Source organism: Lolium perenne, chromosome 6 (genome assembly GCF_019359855.2).
Source record: "Lolium perenne isolate Kyuss_39 chromosome 6, Kyuss_2.0, whole genome shotgun sequence".
Classification (NCBI taxonomy): domain Eukaryota; kingdom Viridiplantae; phylum Streptophyta; class Magnoliopsida; order Poales; family Poaceae; genus Lolium; species Lolium perenne.
In genome coordinates this window covers 228,642,172-228,666,000 of record NC_067249.2, presented here as the reverse complement: position 1 = coordinate 228,666,000, position 23,829 = coordinate 228,642,172, and positions in this window count along the sequence as shown.

Here is a 23,829-nt window from a genome sequence, read left to right as displayed (position 1 = left end):
GATTTCACCGAAATCGGCTCCCAAGAGTAAAGCATCTTCGGGGCCAGTTGCCCCCCGAGCCTCAACTCAAGCGAGGACGGCAGTGAGGAAGGTGGCTGCCAGAAAGACCCTGAAGCGCAAAGCTCCTGCCCAAGAAAGCTTGCACGTAAGTTGACTTGTGCCTTGACCATATTTATCTGCCCTCCCAGTCTTCTGCAACATGCTTGTACTTCTTTCTACAGACTTCCACCGAAGAGAACTCCAACGGGGAAGCAGAGTCCAGCCAGAGGGATTCGAGCTCGGGTAATTCCGAGAGGTCTACCACACAAAGTCAGACGGCCTCGCCAGCGCCGGCTTCTAAGAAAAGGTCGACTTCCGAGCCTACTGCTCCCCAGGCTCCAGTCAAAACAGGGTCACGCGTGAAGCGTCGATGCGTCAAAAGGGCTCGCAAAGACCCCCAAGTTTCCTCGCCAAGCCAAGAGGTTTCAAATGTAATTACCTCACTGGTTCACATTTCATGCTGTCCCATTGCTACTTGGATCGGCTCACCATTTCTTTTGCAGATTAATGAGACTTCTAGTGAGGACGTTGAAGAGGTACTGATGCCATCCGTCACGCTAGACCCGGCAACCTCAACGCGCGGGGCTGATCAAGTGGCTAACCTAGCCAAGCCCACGGAAAAGCCGATTGTCACGACATCGGCTGTTCCTCCCTCCTTGGGAGAGGTACACTCCACTTCCTTGGCTCTATCCCTTTCTTCGCTGTATACTAATGCTGTTCTTGTTTGTTGTGTCAGGGTTGTGACCTTTCAAGCTTGCTGACGTTTGACCCTGAATCCATCGAGCCAGCTACCTCCAAGGCAGGGGAAGAGCCGAGTCCTAACACAGTCCATGGTCCACTCCAGCGTCTCAAGGCTTTGCTCTCCTCTTCAGTTGAGACCCTGGTTGAGAATCCTGAAGAAGTCAAGGGCATCCTCGAAGATATCCAGCCCCATCTCCCTGTGACACTGCAAGTGAAGCTTTGGCCAGCTGTGACGCTGTCGGTCTTCAAGTCAAGGGTGCAGTCAGCTCGTCAAAGAATCAATCTTCGCCATGCCCAGCTTCCATTAAGGGCCGATATTGCAGACAAGTGTCAACGGCTCAACGAGAAAAAGGCTGCTTTGGAAGCCAAAACTGACACTTATGCCAATAATGCCGAGCTCGAGACCCTGCGTAAGGAACTGGAGAACCTTGAAGAGAGGGTCAGAGTGACCAAGCAGCTTATCCAGGACAAGGAAGCCCTTATTGCCTGCTCTCAAGAGGAAGCAAAGGGTCTCACAGCCGATCTGAAGACCGATCTGGCTGACATCCGTGCCCTGAGCAGTCAATTGGTGACGGGCAAAGACGAGGACGACGAGGCTGAGATCGCCGAGGTGGATCGTATCCGTGCTGACGCTCTTCACGCCCTCAACGCGTTTCTTCAGTAGAGCCTTTCTGTGTAAACTGTCAAATGTTTTGCTGAACTTGTGCCTCTAAAGTCGATGACTATGCATCGGCTTTTATTCTGAAGTCGATGTCTTTGCATCGGCTGTACCTTTATTCGTGCATCTCCTCAAGTTTTCCCTATGACTTGCATGTACAGAAATGTACAAAAAAAAAATTTTACTGGCCGATTTTCCTATCGGCCCCTCACATTTCACTGCCCATGTATCTCACATGTTCCTCTGATTATGTGCCCCCCGAGCCGAATCTGTCAGGTTACTGCAGATATCGGCTCTGCAGTTATCCAAAGAACTAGCCCTGAACATCGGCTCTGCAGACATGACCAATGCCGATTTCTTTGAGCTCACAAGCCGATGTAAACCCATACCCTAGCTTTCCGTCACCTGTTAGATCGACGCTGAACACCGGCAAAACGTATGGCAAGGATAATATGGGCCGATTGCTGGAATTGGCCCCCATCTTGATTGCATTGCTCAAAAGAGGTTTACATCTTGTTCGTGCTTCACTATGACTACGTGACATGCTTGAGACAAGATCATTACTGTTCATTTTTTGGGGCCGATCACAAGGATCGGCCTTCCCATGTACGTTCATAGACTTTGCTCCTGTTACACGGTCAGGCCAGTGGATAAGACCAGCCTCACCCCGTTTTTTGACACGTCGATGTACTCGCAGTCGTCCAAAGTGATGCCTGAGAGTGGCTCTTGGCCTTCCGTCTCCCAAACGTTCATGCCAGCCGTTGAAACCTCGGCTGTATCGTCTGCATGGACGACTTCTACTTCGTCTCCATCCCATTGTATTAAGCATTGGTGCATCGTAGATGGAATGCAACAGTTGGCGTGGATCCAATCTCTCCCTAGCAGGACAGCATAAGTGCTCTTGCTGTCGACAATGAAGAACGTCGTAGGGATGGTTTTCCTCCCTACAGTCAGATCCACGTTCAGAACACCTTGTGCATCAGATGCTTGGCCGTTGAAATCGCTCAGTGTCACGTTGGTCTTGATCAGATCCGAGCTAGAGCGTCCCAACCGACGTAGCATGGAGTATGGCATGATGTTGACTGCCGCTCCGGTGTCCACCAGCATCCTATTGACAGGCTGCCCATTGATATAACCTCATAAGTACAGGGCCTTCAGGTGTCTGTAACTTCTTTCATGTGGCTTCTCAAAGATAACCGGCCGTGGGCCGCAGTCAAGTTGTGCCACAGGTGCTTCGTCTAATCCTGGAGCACAAAACTCCGCTGGAAGGATGAACACCATGTTTGTACTAGCCGATGTCTCATCATCGGCTTTCCTTTGCTTGGGGCGCCACTCCATCTTTTGTGGTCGACCCTCTTCGTCTAGGGTTCGTTGAATTTTCACAGCCAGATCGGGCCGCGCCTTCCTTAGCGTGTGCAGGTATAACCTTTCGGCTTCCTCCAAACCACGCAGTCGCTGAACCCTACGCTTTTGGGAACGGCTGAGTCCATCAGGGCACCACCTTGGCCGGTGGTACTTGTCCTCTTCTTCTTCATAGTCATCTTCCAACTCCTCGAGGTCTTCTTCCCGAGAGGACTCAGTTGGCTTGTTCCTAGATGGGAGAGGCCCAAGACGTTTGAACACTGACACGTCTGTTGCACCCTTCTTCTTCTGTCTACATTCTGGGCAGTTGTCGATTGTAGGCAATCGGCTCATTCCTGAATCCCAGCAGTGTTTGAAGAAAGGACAGTCCCAGTACTTGTCCACGTTGTCTTGTTCTCTTGACCTTTCCTTGGCACGGCGCTCGTATCTCTCCTCATCGCGATCATGCCGACGATGTCTCCTGGCGTCCCTGCTAGCTAGACGATCCCTTCCATCGTCGCTGTTGTACCGCCGGCGTTGGTCGTACTGACTCACGTATTTGTCGAGGAGATGACCAGAGAGAGGTCATTGATATCGCACATTCTTCACTTCTCCCTCTGTGATGTAGCGTTTGCCATCGTGCCGGAGCCGATCGCGTGGAGCGGCTTCCTCTTTGTCCTTGCTACGAGAGCGGCTGCCCTCGCCTTTGTCCTTACCAGAGTGGTGCCCAGGCTCGACCATGTTGATGCTCAACGAGAAACCTAGCTGGCACCCTTCGGGGTAAGCGTACTCCACCGTGTTAACGGCGGGGAAGGGGTGTGTGTCGACTTTCATGGCGTACTGGTTGAAAATTAGACCTCCTTGTTCTATCGCCATTTGGATCTGCTGACGCCACACCCTGCAGTCGTTGGTGGTATGGGAGAACGAGTTATGCCATTTGCAGTATGGCTTTCCGTTCAACTCCTGTACCGTGGGGATTTTGAGGCCTTCAGGTAACTTCAGCTGCTTCTCCTTAAGTAAGAGGTCAAAAATTTGCTCAGTCTTAGTTACGTCAAAATCAAACCCTCTGGGCGGACCTGGTGGCTTAACCCATTTGCAGGATACGGGGGTTGCCCCCCGAGTCCATTCAGCCACTGCTACCTCTTGATCTCCCGCAGACCCTTCATCTTCCTCTGTCTCAACCAGGACTACTGCACGTTTGAATTTGTCCTGGTACAACTCTGGGTGGCGCTGCTCATATAATGACAGTTTCTGAACCATGTGCGCCAGTGAAGGGTAGTCTGCTTGGGAAGCCATATCCTTGATCGGTGAGGCGAGACCCACCACCGCCAACTCGACTGCTTCCTTTTCGGTCAAACGAGCCGAATAACATCGGTTCCTCATGGTCCTGAAGCGCTGGATGTACTCTGACACTATTTCTCCGCGCTTCTGACGTACTTGTGCTAGATCGGCAATGCCAGCTTCGGAAGCTTCTGAGTGATACTGCATGTGGAATTGCTCTTCCAACTGCTTCCAAGTCCGGATCGAATCTGGTGGCAGCGATGTGTACCACCCAAAAGCCGATCCTGTGAGGGACTGTGCAAAGAACCTCACGCGTAGTGCATCTGCAGCTGAGATCGTGCCCAGCTGCGCCAAATATCGGCTTATATGCTCGATAGAGCTGGAGCCATCCGACCCACTAAACTTGGAGAATTCAGGGAGCCGATACTTGGGTGGTAGTGGGATCAAATCGTAGTCGTTGGGATACGGCTTGGAATAGCCGATTGCCCTCCTTTTCGGCACCATGCCGAATTGGTCTCTCAAGATCGTGCTGATCTGATCCGCGGTGCTAGCTGCAGGAGTGGAGCTCTGAAGACTCGCTGGCGTGGCGTATTTAGCTAGCCACGCTTGCTTCTCAAGATCCGAGCTAGCTACAGGAGTTGGGCTCTGGACGTTCGTCGGAGTGGCATACTTAGCTAGCCACGTCTGCTTCTCAAGATCTGATCCAGAAGCTCCTCCTGCTGTTCCGAAGTCCCTGCTGTTGCAGCCTGGTTCGTGAGCGCCCAGTTACTGCTGTCTGGCACGTATGTGCACGTGTATCCGTGAGGGATCTCCTTAGGCGCCTCATACAAGAACTGGTAGTCGCTAGGATCGCCACCGATCTTGTAGACGACGAATGCCGGTGTACTCGGCACCTCTGGTGCTGCCAGCGCGAACGGCAGCGGTGGTCGGCTCTGGAGTGGTAGCTCTCCTTGGTGAGTCCCTAGAGCAGGTCCTGACGGAGAGTACTGATGCCTCAAGATTTCATGGAGCACCCGAAGGGCGACACGCTCCAAAGTGTTCACCAGGCTCTCAGAATGGCGGTGTAGCGAATGAGCTACCATGAAATTGATCTCCTGACGCAAGGACCTGGTGCGTTCTTCTGAAGGGGTGGACAGGTCAATTCCGTCGAGCGCGCCTTCAGGTGTGAACCCTCTCCACCTGATGCCATGCGAGCGAGTCCTGTGGAAAGAGCCGATGAGGTCGGCCTCGAGGATAGCTTTGACGTCGTCATACTTCTTCTTGAGCTCCTCGGGCAGATCCTCGTACGTGACTGGAGTACCTTCCGCCATCTCAGATGTAGATGGCGATGCAGTTGATGTCGAAGACGGTCCCACCGGGCGTGCCAGAATGTGTTGGCGTCCGAAACTCACCGGCGAGCTACGGCTGGCAACACGAAGAGCCGGGAACAACCTTAGGGCTGCGGCTGGCCCTGGTCCCTCCGAGCGACGGCCCGCAAAGCTCCTGGTACACACGTCCCGATGCTGGTGCAAGGGCGTGCCACCTGATCTATACCTGATCAGGAAGGTAATGGATTTGCTTCGCTTAGTTTCCTGCATGGCATACACGTAAACATTAAATACGAGCCTCGATCGGCTCTCAGGTTGTCCTGTGAATCGGCTCAAGGAGCCGATCCACCCATGGTTCGTATGAGGTCTACGATCACATGGTGGTCCTGCTTGATCAATATGTAGCTAAAACGACCTACGACGATTTAGGGTTTTTCACCACATAATCGGAACATCCTACTCGTGATTGAGCCTGGCAGCTACGCACGGTGATAATAAACCGACCCTAGACAAGGCCTAAAAACCAACATTAAGTTGATCCCCGGAACATCTTGTCTAGGGTTAGCAAACTACACCCTACGTACCACTGGATCCTTCAACCCGTTTGTAAGGCCTAACTATGCAGATATTAAACTAATCCCTGAAGAATCAAGGAGCAATCATAACGGATCGGATCTACTGAACAATGATCAAGCAAGGTGCCGCCCTTACACCTAAGAAAGGTGTAAGGACGGCTAGATGTCTAAGGGTTGCATGGACGGAAGCATGTAGCACGGTAGAACAATGCTAACCCTAACACATCTATGATAACTACGTTGCTCGCCATCAAAAAGGCTTCAGTACGAGCAACGCATGAACGACGAATAAACATATACTGCCTAGATCGCAAGATGCGATCTAGGCAGCATGATGCTTACCCGGAAGAAACCCTCGAAACAAGGGGTCGGCGATGCGCCAAGATTGGTTTGTGATGAACGTGATTGTTGTCTTTCTTGATAACCCTAGATACATATTTATAGTCCGTAGACTTTCTAACGTGGGAATAATCCCAACCGTGCACGAGCCAAACTCTAACTAACCGACACGTATCCTACTATATTTACAGATACAAGGGCAAACTGCCCAATCTTCGTGTATAAGGCCGGTTCACGTATTTCTTCTATGTATATTCTTCAAGCCCAATCTTGATCGCGGCCCACCTCTGACTCGGTCAAATTCTGGTGATAACACCCAGTCAGGAGATAGTTTGGAAAGATAGAGTTGTATTAGGAATATTGACTTGTAAATATTACGGGACGGACTCAAATTGTCTCCCGAACTCTGTAACTTGTGTATCACGAAACCCTCAGCTCCACCTCCTATATAAGGGGGAGTCGAGGGACGAAGAGAGGATCGATTTCATTGTCAACATAACTGAAAGTGCATGGAGCCCCCATGTGTGGTTTTGGTAATTAATGACAATCCCTATGGACTAATGTTTGCATTGAGTTATATTTGTAGGAGTTGTCCATAGGCAATGCTTGAACCATATGTTGGCTTCAAGGTTGTAATAAGAAGAAATTGATGAAGGATATCAAGTGTCAAGTATGTCTTGAAGATGAAGATGAAGTGAGCCCTCAAGTTATCTCAAGACATCAACATGATGAAGAATGAAGAAATGAAGTGCAAGTTCAAGATGAGCCATCTTGAAGAGATCCTTTGCTTGAGTTTTGTCATCCATATGGTGATCATGGATACGTGGAGTTGCGCCGAAGAATAAGCTCTCCCATGGTGGTTTATGGGGGAGCAATCTACAAGACTTCATCATGCAAGCACAAGCTAGAAAGGAGTTCCATCTTGTTGCGGTCAAGATCATCATCATCGAGCTCAAGTGGAATGTGCAAGGCTAAGGTTTGCTCTTGATAGGGTTTCTTTCTCACCGGTCTCATGGTGTAGTTGGAGACCGGTTTATAGTTTAGTTGCCGTACTATCAAGAGGGCTCTCGAGTGAGTAACTCGATCGTATCGTTCGAAGAGAGCTCAAACCTTTGCATCCTTGCATCATCTTTCTTGGTTGTTATTTGGATATTATCCATGTGATGTTTTAGAGCTTGTGCCTACTCTCATGACAAGCTCTAGTTCATCGAAAACGGATTTTGCATAGATCGCTTGTCGCGTTTTCGAGTTTGGTGATTTTCTCGGTTTCTCATGTTGAGGTATTGCACCTCTAAAAATCATAGAAAATCACCCCCCACTGATTTCCATATTTCCACTTTTTGTTGGGTAGCTCTTGTCGTCCTCTTTCCAACAAAATTGGTTTCATCTCGTTCTGATTCTTCAATCTCAAGATATTTGGATTTCATATTTGGGTTTAAATGAAAGAAAAGTAAAAGAAAGGAAAATGGGGAGGAGGGGCAGCCGCCGGAGGCACGGGCGGTACCACCGGCCTCACCATGGCCGGAGCCTCCGGGCTAGGTACCGCCCGTGGTACCGGGGAGACGTTTGTGGCTCAGTACATGTGCCAGGGAGGTTGGAGCCCCGGCGGTACCTTGGCCGGTACCCCGGCCGGAGGCTCCGGCCTCCCCTCCCGGCCCGCGCGCCCCAGGCCTCTCCTGGCCTGCGCTGCTCGACCTTGGCCGGTAGTACCGGCCCTACCTGGCCGGTACCTCCGGCCTCCCCCTCCCCCGCGCGAGCAAGTCTCCAACGGGCAGAAAATTTGGGGCATCCTTTTTAAGCCCCCTCTCTCACCTTTTGCATTGCTTCTTCCTCCTCCCTCTCAAGCCTCTCACCTCCATTGTTGATTGACTTTTTGTGAGCTTGAGATCTCTCTCCCCTTCCCATGATTCTTGCATCTATTTGAGAGAAAGATTGAGGGGATCTAGATCCACACTTTGACCAAACCAAATCATCTCTTTGTGAGTGAATCTTTGGGATCTAGATCTTGGGGAACTTTGTGTTCTTCTTTTGTTCTTCCTCTCTTATTCCCCCAATAGCTTTTGTAGCTTTGTTGGAATTTGAGAGAGAAGGACTTGAGCATCTTTGTGGTGTTCTTGCCATTGCATTTGGTGCATCGGTTTGAGTTCTCCACGGTGATTCGTGGTGGTGAAAGCAAGAAGGTTGTTACTCTTGGGTTCTTGGAACCCTAGACGGATTCTAGACCTTTGTGGTGATTTGTTGGGAGCCTCCGATTAAGTTGTGGATGTGTGCCCCAACCTTTGTGTAAGGCCCGGTTTCCGCCTCGAAGGAAATCCCTTAGTGGAACCGTGACCTAGGCCTTTGTGGCGAGGGTCACCGGAGATTTAGGTGAGGCGCCTTCGTGGCGTTCGGTGTGTGGTGTGAGTACCGCATCTTGGGGTGAGGCCTTTGTGGCGTTGGTGTGCATCGAGCAACCACACCTCAAGGTGAGCCTCTTGTGGCGTTCGGGAGCACTAAGCAACCGCACCTCTCCACCGGAGATTAGCACTCGCAAGAGTGTGAACTCCGGGATAAATCATCGTCTCCCGCGTGCCTCGGTTATCTCTATACCCGAGCTCTTTACTTATGCACTTTACCTTGTGATAGCCATCGTGCTTGAAGTTATATATATCTTGCTATCACATAATTGCTTGTATTGCTTAGCATAAGTTGTTGATGCACATAGGTGAACCATTGCTTAGAATAAGTTGTTGGTGCACATAGGTGAACAATAGTATATAGGCTTTGGGCTTGACAAAGTAAACGCTAGTTTTATTCCGCATTTGTTAAGCCCATCTCGTAAAAGTTTTAAATCGCCTATTCACCCCCCCCCCCCCTCTAGGCGACATCCGTGTCCTTTCAATAACCCTAGTTTTCTAGCAGTCGAGTACTTTCCCGGCTGAAACCCTCGAGATCTACTTCCAACTAAACCCTAGTCTACAATCCGTAGGCGTTGATAAGTTAATACCTTGTCAGGTCCAGCATCAACTCTTCATAGGCTCAAGCGTTCCAGATCACAGAACCCGAAAACTTCATAGGCTCAAGCGTTCCAGATCACGGAACCCGAAAACTTCATCAACAACGAGAGCGATAACAACAATGTAAACTCCAGAATCATGAAAGTTGATTCACACCCTGATTTTTGCGCTAATTAGAACTACTTAGAGCGTCGCTAGGTATGCATGGTAGACATAAGGCGTGAACAAGAAGGAGAACACAAAGACGACGATGATGCAGTGGACGAAAGTATAGACTACGGTGAAAAAAGGCAACCTGATCATCGACCCTAGTCACCTCAACGGAAATGATGACAATCACGTATGTACGTCAAACACCCGAAGCAACCACAAACGGGGGTGAAAGACACACGTATCCTAAGGTTAATGATGGTGGATGTGCCACCGACAACGGTTAAAACAGAGGAGGAAGTCGTAACCAAGAAGCCTCGAGTAACCGGATCTGACCCACAATGTTAATCTAGCGCGAACTTTGGGACAGAGCCAACGATACGCTCTATAAGGAAGAAGGATCATGACGGAGGATGTGTTCCGCGCGGATCTCATGGCGTATCAGTACCAGCTCCATATGCAGAAAAGACGGCTGATGAAGCTGCAGAAGGAGCTTGATGATCGCCAAAAGAAAGCCGAAGACTCAAGTATGAAGCGAGCGCAGGTAAGTTCATCGAGAGCCACAAGTGTCGGAGCGGCCAACCGAGCAAGAAGAAGCATGTCACGGCTAAGCACCGTGCTAGAAGCAGAGTGATGCGACATGACCAGGAACCTCGAGACATCGTTTATGACCGTGGACTCGAGGGGAAACTTGCAGCCAAAAACTCAAGAAGCAGCATTAGTCGCATGCCAGACGCACCTGATGATTACTCAACCACCACCCAACAACCCGCGAGCAGTATGCATTGCACTCTGATGGCGTGTATTTCACACGTTCGTTGGGCAACCCCAAGAGGAAGGTATGATGCGCACAGCAGCAAGTTTTCCCTCAGAAAGAAACCAAGGTTTATCGAACCAGGAGGAGCCAAGAAGCACGTTGAAGGTTGATGGCGGCGGGATGTAGTGCGGCGCAACACCAGGGATTCCGGCGCCAACGTGGAACCTGCACAACACAACCAAAGTACTTTGCCCCAACGAAACAGTGAGGTTGTCAATCTCACCGGCTTGCTGTAACAAAGGATTAACCGTATTGTGTGGAAGATGATTGTTTGCAGAAAACAGTAGAACAATATTGCAGTAGATTGTATTTCAGTAAAGAGAATTGGACCGGGGTCCACAGTTCACTAGAGGTGTCTCTCCCATAAGACGAACAGCATGTTGGGTGAACAAATTACAGTTGGGCAATTGACAAATAAAGAGGGCATGACCATGCACATACATATCATGATGAGTATAGTGAGATTTAATTGGGCATTACGACAAAGTACATAGACCGTCATCCAACTGCATCTATGCCTAAAAAGTCCACCTTCAGGTTATCATCCGAACCCCCTCCAGTATTAAGTTGCAAACAACAGACAATTGCATTAAGTATTGCGCGTAATGTAATCAGTGACTACATCCTTGAACATAGCACCAATGTTTTATCCCTAGTGGCAACAGCACATCCGTAACCTTAGTGGTTCTTGTCACTCCTCCAGATTCACGGAGACATGAACCCACTATCGAGCATAAATACTCCCTCTTGGAGTTACTAGCATCAACTTGGCAAGAGCATCTACTAATAACGGAGAGCATGCAAGATCATAAACAACACATAGACATAACTTTGATAATCAACATAACAAGTATTCTCTATTCATCGGATCCCAACAAACGCAACATATAGAATTACAGATAGATGATCTTGATCATGTTAGGCAGCTCACAAGATCCGACAATGAAGCACAATGGGGAGAAGACAACCATCTAGCTACTGCTATGGACCCATAGTCCAGGGGTAGACTACTCACACATCACACCGGAGGCGACCATGGCGGCGTAGAGTCCTCCGGGAGATGATTCCCCTCTCCGGCAGGGTGCCGGAGGCGATCTCCTGGATCCCCCGAGATGGGATCGGCGGCGGCGGCGTCTCTGGAAGGTTTTCCGTATCGTGGCTCTCGATGCGGGGTTTCGTCACGGAGACTTTTTATAGGCGGAAGGGCAGGTCAAGAGGCGGCACGGGGGCCCCACACTACAGGCCGGCGCGGCCAAGGGGGGGGGCCGCGCCGCCCTATGGTGTGGCCCCTCCGTGGCCCCTCTTCGTCTCTCCTTCGGACTTCTGGAAGCTTCGTGAGAAAATAGGCCCCTGGGCTTTGATTTCGTCCAATTCCGAGAATATTTCCTTACTAGGATTTCTGAAACCAAAAACAGCAGAAAACAAAGAATCGGCACTTCGGCACCTTGTTAATAGGTTAGTTCCGTAAAATGCACGAATATGACATAAAGTGTGCATAAAACATGTAGATAACATCAATAATGTGGCATGGAACATAAGAAATTATCGATACGTCGGAGACGTATCAGCATCCCCAAGCTTAGTTCTGCTCGTCCCGAGCAGGTAAAATGATAACACAGATAATTTCTGGAGTGACATGCCATCATAATCTTGATCATACTATTTGTAAAGCATATGTAGTGAATGCAGCGATCGAAACAATGTATATGACATGAGTAAACAAGTGAATCATATAGCAAAGACTTTTCATGAATAGCACTTCAAGACAAGCATCAATAAGTCTTGCATAAGAGTTAACTCATAAAGCAATAATTCAAAGTAGAGATATTGAAGCAACACAAAAGAAGATTAAGTTTCAGCGGTTGCTTTCAACTTGTAACATGTATATCTCATGGATATTGTCAACATAGAGTAATATAATAAGTGCAATAAGCAAGTATGTAGGAATCAATGCACAGTTCACACAAGTGTTTGCTTCTTGAGATGGAGAGAAATAGGTGAACTGACTCAACAATAAAAGTAAAAGAATGGTCCTTCAAAGAGGAAAGCATCGATTGCTATATTTGTGCTAGAGCTTTGATTTTGAAAACATGAAACAATTTTGTCAACGGTAGTAATAAAGCATATGCATCATGTAAATTATATCTTATAAGTTGCAAGCCTCATGCATAGCGTACTAATAGTGCCCGCACCTTGTCCTAATTAGCTTGGACTACCGGGTCATCACAATGCATTGTTTTTACCAAGTGTCACAAAGGGGTACCTCTATGCCGCCTGTACAAAGGTCTAAGGAGAAAGCTCGCATTGGATTTCTCGCTATTGATTATTCTTCAACTTAGACATCCATACCGGGACAACATAGACAACAGATAATGGACTCCTCTTTTATGCATAAGCATATAACAACAATTAATAATTTTCTCATTTGAGATTTGAGGATTGTTGTCCAAAACTGAAACTTCCACCATGGATCATGGCTTTAGTTAGCGTCCCAATGTTCTTCTCTAACATATGCATGCTTAACCATATGGTGGTAGATCTCTCTTACTTCAGACAAGACGAACATGCATAGCAACTCACATGAAATTCAACAATTAATAGTTGATGGCGTCCCCAGTGAACATGGTTATCGCACAACAAGCAACTTAATAAGAGATAAAGTGCATAATTACATATTCAATACCACAATAGTTTTTAAGCTATTTGTCCCATGAGCTATATATTGCAAAGGTGAATGATGGAATTTTAAAGGTAGCACTCAAGCAATTTACTTTGGAATGGCGGAAAATACCATGTAGTATAGGTAGGTATGGTGGACACAAATGGCATAGTGGTTGGCTCAAGTATTTTGGATGCATGAGAAGTATTCCCTCTCGATACAAGGTTTAGGCTAGCAAGGCTTATTTGAAACAAACACAAGGATGAACCGGTGCAGCAAAACTCACATAAAAGACATATTGAAAACATTATAAGACTCTACACCGTCTTCCTTGTTGTTCAAACTCAATACTAGAAATTATCTAGACCTTAGAGAAACCAAATATGCAAACCAAATTTTAGCATGCTCTATGTATTTCTTCATTAATGGGTGCAAAGCATATGATGCAAGAGCTTAATCATGAGCACAACAATTGCCAAGTATCACATTACCCAAGACATTTATAGCAATTACTACATGTATCATTTTCCAATTCCAACCATATAACAATTTAACGAAGGAGAAACTTCGCCATGAATACTATGAGTAGAAACCAAGGACATACTTGTCCATATGCTACAGCGGAGCGTGTCTCTCTCCCATAAAGTGAATGCTAGGATCCATTTTATTCAAACAAAACAAAAAAAACAAAAACAAACCGACGCTCCAAGAAAAAGCACATAAGATGTGATGGAATAAAAATATAGTTTCGGGTGGGAGGAACCTGATAATGTTGTCGATGAAGAAGGGGATGCCTTGGGCATCCCCAAGCTTAGATGCTTGAGTCTTCTTGATATATGCAGGGGTGAACCACCGGGTGCATCCCCAAGCTTAGAGCTTTCACTCTCCTTGATCATGTTGCATCATACTCCTCTCTTGATCCTTGAAAACTTCCTCCACACCAAACTCGAAACAACTCATTAGAGGGTTAGTGCACAATATAAATTGACATATTCAGAGGTGACACAATCATTCTTAACACTTCTGGACATTGCATAATGCTACTAGACATTAATGGATCAAAGAAATTCATCCAACATAGCAAAAGAGGCAATGCGAAATAAAAGGCAGAATCTGTCAAAACAGAACAGTTCGTATTGACGAATTTTAAAATGGCACCAGACTTGCTCAAATGAAAATGCTCAAATTGAATGAAAGTTGCGTACATATCTGAGGATCATGCACGTAAATTGGCTTAATTTTCTGAGCTACCTACAGGGAGGTGGACCCAGATTCGTGACAGCAAAGAAATCTGGAACTGTGCAGTAATCCAAATCTAGTACTTACTTTTCTATCAACGGCTTAACTTGGCACAACAAAACACAAAACTAAGATAAGGAGAGGTTGCTACAGTAGTAAACAACTTCCAAGACACAAAATAAAAACAAAGTACTGTAGGTAAAAACATGGGTTGTCTCCCATAAGCGCTTTTCTTTAACGCCTTTCAGCTAGGCGCAGAAAGTGTGTATCAAGTATTATCAAGAGACGAAGTGTCAACATCATAATTTGTTCTCATAATAGAGTCAAAAGGTACCTTCATTCTCTTTCTAGGGAAGTGTTCCATACCTTTCTTGAGAGGAAATTGATATTTTATATTACCTTCCTTCATATCAATAACAGCACCAATAGTTCGAAGAAAAGGTCTTCCCAATATAATGGGACAAGATGCATTGCATTCAATATCCAAGACAACAAAATCAACGGGAACAAGGTTATTTTTAATGGTAATGCGAACATTATCAACTTTACCCAAAGGTTTCTTTGTAGAATGATCAGCAAGATTAACATCCAAATAACAATTTTTCAGCGGTGGCAAGTCAAGCATATTATAAATTTTCTTAGGCATAACAGAAATACTTGCACCAAGATCACATAAAGCATTACAATCAAAATCTTTAACCTTCATCTTAATGATGGGCTCCCAACCATCCTCTAGCTTTTTAGGAATAGAGGCTTCGCGCTCTAGTTTCTCTTCTCTAGCTTTTATAAGAGCATTTGTAATATGATGTGTAAAAGCCAAATTTATAGCACTAGCATTAGGACTTTTAGCAAGTTTTTGCAAGAACTTTATAACTTCAGAGATGTGGCAATCATCAAAATTCAAACCATTATAATCTAAAGCAATGGGATCATCATCCCCAATGTTGGAAAAAATTTCAGCAGCTTTATCACAGGCGATTTAATAGCTTTAGCAGCTTTCAGCAGTTCTCGCTTTGCATTAGAAGTGGAAACATTGCTAACACCAATTCTTTTATTAGTATTAGTGGGAGGTGCAGCAACATGTGTAGCATTAGCATTACTAGTGGTGGTAATAGTCCAAACTTTAGCTATATTCTTTTCTTTAGCTAGTTTTTCATTTTCTTCTCTATCCCACCTAGCACGCAGTTCAGCCATTAATCTTATATTCTCATTAATTCTAGCTTGAATGGCATTTGCTGTAGTAGTAATTTTATCATGATGATTCTCATTAGGCAAAACTTTTGATTTCAAAAGGTCAACATCAGCAGCAAGACTATCGACTTTAGAAGCAAGTATATCAATTTTCCCAAGCTTTTCTTCAACAGATTTGTTAAAAGCAGTTTGTGTACTAATAAATTCTTTAAGCATGGTTTCAAGTCCAGGGGGTGAACTCCTATTATTGTTGTAAGAATTCCCATAAGAATTACCATAGCCGTTGCCATTATTATAAGGATATGGTCTATAGTTGTTACTAGAATTGTTCCGGTAAGCATTGTTGTTGAAATTATTATTTTTAATGAAGTTTACATCAACATGTTCTTCTTGTGCAACCAATGAAGCTAACGGAACATTATTAGGATCAATATTAGTCCTATCATTCACAAGCATAGACATAATAGCATCAATCTTATCACTCAAGGAAGAGGTTTCTTCGACAGAATTTACCTTCTTACCTTGTGGAGCTCTTTCCGTGTGCCATTCAGAGTAGTTGATCATCATATTATCAAGAAGCTTTGTTGCTTCACCAAGAGTGATGGACATAAAGGTACCTCCAGCAGCTGAATCCAATAAATTCCGTGAAGAAAAATTTAGTCCTGCATAGAAGGTTTGGATAATCATCCAAGTAGTCAGTCCATGGGTTGGGCAATTTTTAACCAGAGATTTCATTCTTTCCCAAGCTTGAGCAACATGTTCAGTATCTAATTGTTTAAAATTCATTATGCTACTCCTCAAAGATATAATTTTAGCAGGGGATAATATCTACCAATAAAAGCATCCTTGCATTTAGTCCATGAATCAATACTATTCTTAGGCAGAGATAGCAACCAATCTTTAGCTCTTCCTCTTAATGAGAAAGGGAACAATTTTAGTTTAATAATATCACCATCTACATCTTTATATTTTTGCATTTCACATAGTTCAACAAAATTATTAAGATGGGCAGCAGCATCATCAGAACTAACACCAGAAAATTGCTCTCGCATAACAAGATTCAGTAAAGCAGGTTTAATTTCAAAGAATTCTGCTGTAGTAGCAGGTGGAGCAATAGGTGTGCATAAGAAATCATTATTATTTGTGGTTGTGAAGTCACACAACTTAGTGTTTTCAGCGTTGGCCATTTTAGCAACAGTAAATAAAACAAACTAGATAAAGTAAATGCAAGTAAACTAATTTTTTTGTGTTTTAGATATAGCAAACAAGATAGCAAATAAAGTAAAACTAGCAACTAATTTTTTTGTATTTTGATTTAGTGCAGCAAACAAAGTAGTAAATAAAACTAAGCAAGACAAAAACAAAGTAAAGAGATTGAGAAGTGGAGACTCCCCTTGCAGCGTGTCTTGATCTCCCGGCAACGGCGCGAGAAAAAGAGTCGTTGCCGTGGGAGGCAATTCTCTGTGGTGTAGCTTTTCTTCGAGTTCCCCGGCAACGGCGCCGAGAAAAAGAGCTTGATGGCGTGTATTTCACACGTTCGTTGGGCAACCCCAAGAGGAAGGTATGATGCGCACAGCAGCAAGTTTTCCCTCGAGAAAGAAACCAAGGTTTATCGAACCAGGAGGAGCCAAGAAGCACGTTGAAGGTTGATGGCGGCGGGATGTAGTGCGGCGCAACACCAGGGATTCCGGCGCCAACGTGGAACCTGCACAACACAACCAAAGTACTTTGCCCCAACGAAACAGTGAGGTTGTCAATCTCACCGGCTTGCTGTAACAAAGGATTAACCGTATTGTGTGGAAGATGATTGTTTGCGTAAAACAAGGTAGAACAATATTACGATAGATTGTATTTCAAGAAAGAGAATTGGACCGGGGTCCACAGTTCACTAGAGGTGTCTCTCCCATAAGACGAACAGCATGTTGGGTGAACAAATTACAGTTGGGCAATTGACAAATAAAGAGGGCATGACCATGCACATACATATCATGATGAGTATAGTGAGATTTAATTGGGCATTACGACAAAGTACATAGACCGTCATCCAACTGCATCTATGCCTAAAAAGTCCACCTTCAAAGTTATCATCCGAACCCCTCCGGTATTAAGTTGCTAACAACGGACAATTGCATTAAGTATTGCGCGTAATGTAATCAGGTGACTACATCCTTGAACATAGCACCAATGTTTTATCCCTAGTGGCAACAAAGACATCCGTAACCTTAGTGGTTCTTGTCACTCCTCCAGATTCACGGAGACATGAACCCACTATCGAGCATAAATACTCCCTCTTGGAGTTACTAGCATCAACTTGGCCAGAGCATCTACTAATAACGGAGAGCATGCAAGATCATAAATAACACATAGACATAACTTTGATAATCAACATAACAAGTATTCTCTATTCATCGGATCCCAACAAACGCAACATATAGAATTACAGATAGATGATCTTGATCATGTTAGGCAGCTCACAAGATCCGACAATGAAGCACAATGGGGAGAAGACAACCATCTAGCTACTGCTATGGACCCATAGTCCAGGGGTAGACTACTCACACATCACACCGGAGGCGACCATGGCGGCGTAGAGTCCTCCGGGAGATGATTCCCCTCTCCGGCAGGGTGCCGGAGGCGATCTCCTGGATCCCCCGAGATGGGATCGGCGGCGGCGGCGTCTCTGGAAGGTTTTCCGTATCGTGGTTCTCAGATGCGGGGTTTCGTCACGGAGACTTTTTATAGGCGGAAGGGCAGGTCAAGAGGCGGCACGGGGCCCCACACTACAGGCCGGCGCGGCCAAGGGGGCCGCGCCGCCCTATGGTGTGGCCCCTCCGTGGCCCCTCTTCGTCTCTCCTTCGGACTTCGGAAGCTTCGTGAGAAAATAGGCCCACAGGGCTTTGATTTCGTCCAATTCCGAGAATATTTCCTTACTAGGATTTCTGAAACCAAAAACAGCAGAAAAACAGAATCGGCACTTCGGCACCTTGTTAATAGGTTAGTTCCAGAAAATGCACGAATATGACATAAAGTGTGCATAAAACATGTAGATAACATCAATAATGTGGCATGGAACATAAGAAATTATCGATACGTCGGAGACGTATCACACTCCCCTTGATGATTTGGGCATGCTAGGAGATCAGCTCCAAGGAATAGACACCACCCCAAAAACAAATACAGCTCCATGCCGTCACAACAGTTCTCGGCAGGATAACGGAGCCAGACGATCCAGATCACTACGTCAACCGCGAGTAACTCATCGGGACCATGACGCCCTAAATGACATTTCTCAAAGCAGAGTTGACAAGGCTCATGAACAACGAAGCCAAAGGAGGTCGGAATATGATGAAGACGAGGAGAACAAACTCAACAGAGCAACTTGCTTTACCCTTCGGGTTCGCAAGACTGAACTCCCCAAAGGTTTCAAGCTCCCTACAGACAAGATAAAAATACGAAGGCGTCTAGGAGCCTCAGGCGTGGCTAGATGGCTACCTGCAAACCATAAAGGTGCACAATGGCACCAAGACCACCGCCAGGCAGAGCTTACAGATTTTCCTAAGCAGACCTGCAAGGTCATGGCTTCGGAAACTACCTGAAGGATGGATCGGGTACTGGGACGATTTGTGAGAACAGTACATCCAAAAATTTCGGTCAACCTTCAAGCGTCTAGCATCAATCGAAGAACTACAAAAGTGTACTCAGAAATCAGGCGAGTCAATGCAGTCATACCTCCAGCGGTGGAGCATTATAAAAAAAACTCAGCCGAAAACATCTCTGATGAACTAGCAATCGATGCATTTAACAATGGGTTGCGCCGCACGGACTTTGTAGAAGAACTGGGCAGAGTAAGGCCCAAAACAATCGGCAACTTGATGGACCTAGCAAACAAATGGACCAATGGAAAAGACGCAACAAGCAATAAACGAGCAAGGTCACCCGAAGAGGATCGACCAAGGCGTGGTAATGAAAGGAAAAGGAGAGGTCAAAACTATGATGATTACGACAGACCCAACCATATAAAGTTTCGAGTACATGTTCAGTGGTAAACACTTGCGAACATAAACTCGTCCTTTACTCCTATCGGGAATAATCACACTCAATAAAAAAAACCCGTCAACTTTGGGTACTGCATCAGCCAAACTAGGCATCCAGTAAAAATAAGCCCTAGCTAGCCCGTGTCCACCGCGATAAACGTTCGGAAGCAATGCTTTTCAGCATGAAGGTAAGACCATCGAGATCCGTCCTGTAAGGCCTAGCACCGCCAATGACCGCGCTCAGTTAGAAATTATCTGTATTGTCATCGATATGATAAAAAATCCTCACAGACGTGTTAGGTACCCTTAATCAGTCTCTGGACTTCAGAACTGGATAATTCTGTTGGAGATATGCCCAAGAGGCAATAATAAAATAGTTATTATAATATATCTTTGTGTTTATGATAATTTTTTTGCATACCATGCTATAATTGTATTAATCAAAACATTGATACATGTGTGTTATGTAAACAACAAGGAGTCCCTAGTAAGCCTCTTGTATAACTAGCTTGTTTATCAATAGATGATCATGGTTTCGTGATCATGAACATTGGATGTTATTAATAACAAGGTTATGTCATTAGGTGAATGATATAATGGACATACACCCAAATAAGCGTAGCATAAGATCACGTCATTAAGTTCAGTTTGCTATAAGCTTTTGATACATAGTTACCTAGTCCTTCGACCATGAGATCATGTAAATCACTTATACCGGAAGGGTACTTTGATTACATCAAACGCCACTGCGTAAATGGGTGGTTATAAAGGTGGGATTAAGTATTCGGAAAGTATGAGTTGAGGCATATGGACCAAGAGTGGGATTTGTCCATCCCGATGACGGATAGATATACTCTGGTCCCTCTCGATGGAATGTCGTCTGATTAGCTTGCAAGCATATGAATGGTTCATAAGAGATGACATACCACGGTACGAGTAAAGATTACTTGTCGGAGACGAGGTTGAACGAGGGATAGAGATACCGATGATCAAACCTCGGGCAAGTAAAATATCGTGAGACAAAGGGAATCGGTATCGTATGTAAATGGTGCAATTGATCACTAAGTTATCGTTGAATATGTGGGAGCCATTATGGATCTCCAGATCCAGCTATTGGTTATTGGTCGGAGAGAAGTCTCAACCATGTCTGCATAGTTCACGAACCGTAGGGTGACACACTTAAGGTTTGATGTCGTTTTAAGTAGATATGGAATATGGAATGGAGTTCGAAGTTTTGTTCGGAGTCTCGAATGGGATCCAGGACATCACGAGGAGGTCCGGAATGGTCTGGAGAATAAGATTCATATATAGTAAGTCACTTTCCAAGTTTGAAAATGATCCGGTGAATTTATGGAAGGTGGTTTCAAGAATTATCCGGAATAAATCACTATGGAAGGAGGAGTCCCGGAGGGACTCCACCAACCCTAACCAGCCAACCAAGTGGGAGGGTGGAGTCCATGGTGGACTCCACCTCCTTGGCTGGCCAAAGAAAGGGGGAAGGGGAGAGTCCCTATCCCTCTAGGTTTCGTCCATATGGCAGTTTTTGAATTGGGGTCTTATTCGAAGACTTTGGGCAAACCCTAGGGATTCCACCTATATAATGAGGGACAAGGGGAGGGGCCGGCTACTTCTTTCCACCAAGTTGGCCGCACCCCTCAAGGCTTCCCAAGCCGGCGCCCCCTCTCCCCAAACCCTAGCCGCCCTCCTCCTCCACCTCTCCCGCATACGCTTTGGCGAAGCCCTGCCAGAGATCTCCACCACCACCGCCACCACGCCGTCGTGCTGCCAGGATTCCGAGGAGGATCTACTACTTCCGCTGCCCGCTGGAACGGGGAGAAGGAGGTCGTCATCAACACCGAACGTGTGACCGAGTACGGAGGTGCTGCCCAACTGTGGCACCGTCAAGATCTTCTACGCGTTTCAAAAGCGGCAAGTGATCGACTACAGCAAAAACGAGATCTAATCTCGTAGGCTTTGGAAATCTTTAAGGGTTAGTCTCGTGATCTTCTCGTTGCTCCCATCTACTAGATTGCATCTTGGCTTGGTTTTCGTTCTTGCAGTAGGAAATTTTTTGTTTTCTATGCTACGAATCCCATCAAATTCCTCCGCGCCCCGGGTTGAATTACATCACTTATCAAAATTTGTATTCGGGGACTCGAGTTTGAAGTAGATACTCGTATTTGCTCCGACAATTAACTGGTTCCCGGACCGTCGGATGCACCAGACATTTTTTTCCAAAATCCCTACGACTACATAACATTTGATCTTGAATGAAACAATAATTCAATTGCAGATTCAAGCTATGAAGAAAGAAGTTGAAGGATTGAGACTCGACCCAAGTTTACAACTCGATAGTCTCAGGGGCTACTGACATGGGTATACCTAAGTAAGTACCCGACATTACTATCCCTTGTACGAGTCCTGGAATGAATATGCAATATCCCAACAAGAGTTACAAGGAGGCGAAGCCCATATACTATGCAAAATAGGAAGATTCCAGCTCATATCGGGTGCACCAACATACGCCATGTAGCCGACCTCGACGTGGACTTTAAGACCTAGACAATTATATAAGGGCTAAGAGGAGCCACTGGGGGAGGATATAGATTCATACAACACAACACCCCTGTAATCCTAGTTTAAATAACCCAATCTCGTTGACTTTGCAATACTTTTCATCGGATACCTAGTTTGGTTGAGAGGTCTACGAAATCACCGGCGCTCTCCTTTCCACAGAACCCAAATCCATCACTAATGGGCATTGCCGAGCTATCCCCTCATCATCAGGAACCCACTGATAGAACGGTCCACGGTCACACCAGTTGTCGTGCCAAAAAGAGGCAGTCTCCCCGTCGCCAGTGATGATCTTAGTTGAGGCCCTAAAAAGAGCCATGGCTGCATCATCACAGGGAAGCTTGGACGTAGCCCAGGTGTGTTCGGGGTCCTTCCATTAGGGACAAGGCCACCTAAGACGTAGCGCACTTCTGGATCTCTCAATATCTGGCATTCCGAGCCCTCCAAAAAAATTCGGCTTACATACAGTTTTCCAGATCACCAGCGCCTTTCCCTGGGCGGCATGCTCCCCCTCTGATGCATGTAATATGCATACATGAACTTTGTCCTTTATTAGTATGAATTCCCACATATTTGCAACATATATGATGATAATATCATGTTTTACATTAACTTATGGGGATTTACCAGTGATCCTCTTTGTTTGGTTCATAACTATGTAGAACATGAATTCCATGGTTTGTGTTTTTTTCACTTTCAAAGACCTATATGGAGTCAAATTGAGCTAGGACTGTTGGAGCGTCATTTTGTCATTTTCATTGGGAGAACCACCCTGGGCCATGGAAGCACACCTGGAGGGGCCTGAGGCCTAAAAGAGCTCAGGTGATGTGCCCAGACTTGTAGGGCGCGCCACCTGCCCTCTTTAAGTCGTCGATTGTCCAAATCGCTTGATTATTTCACCCACCGACGTATTTTGACCTAAAAAATACTATATATATGACTCTGAAGATTTCTCAGAAGGAGAGCGCTGCAGGAAGATAGAAACACAAAACAGAGGCTGCAACCCAACGAAGATTGGAGGGGGGAAACTCCACCGGGATCACCACCGGAGAGATTTCCGGCTTCTCCAACGTCTTCCTCATCATCACCATGATCAAGGGGGAGTAGTCCAACTCTGGACTACGGGTTTGTGGTAGTAGCTTGGTCTATTTCTCTCATGTTCTTCATAGTTCTTAGTACCATATGAGCTGCCCAACATGATTATGATCATATTTGTAATACATATGTGGTTGATCTTTATTCTATGATATGATACTATGAGATTTTGCTATACTTTGTGTAAGATCTATTGATAGATGCATATTATGTACCCCGTTCTTAAGTATTAATTCTGATCCAACTTGTATGCAAGAACGTGTGTGGGGTGATGTGTGTGTTAGATGGAATAGTATGGTTTTAGTGATTGAATAGTGACAACAAATTCATGATCTATTATGGTTTGGCCTTTTCTTTTGCTATCTCACTAGGGATAAGTGAATGCATGAGCTATGTTCATTACATGACAAAAGCATTGATCTTTTTTGTTTTTTTTTTACAAGGTATTTCATTCATTACCACAGATATTTACATAGTTTGGTGTAAACACCCTTTACAATGACCGACACGAAAAGATAATATTACAATGCGTCTATAAGACTATAAATGTGATCTACCAGGTTTTGAGGTGCCCTGAACCTAAGCAAAAGTAAATCAGAGTAAAATCTTTCTCTCCAAGACGCTCTAGCTGGTCTAATATCTCTAAAAATAAGATTGTTTCTCTCTTTCCAGATTCCCCACGCACCAATGATAAATTTCTCAACGAAGAGTGGACCCTGATGCGTTGAGTGAGCCTGAGATATGATGTCTAATGTGTAGCTTGCATCAGACCACGCTATGTTTAATCTGGGCC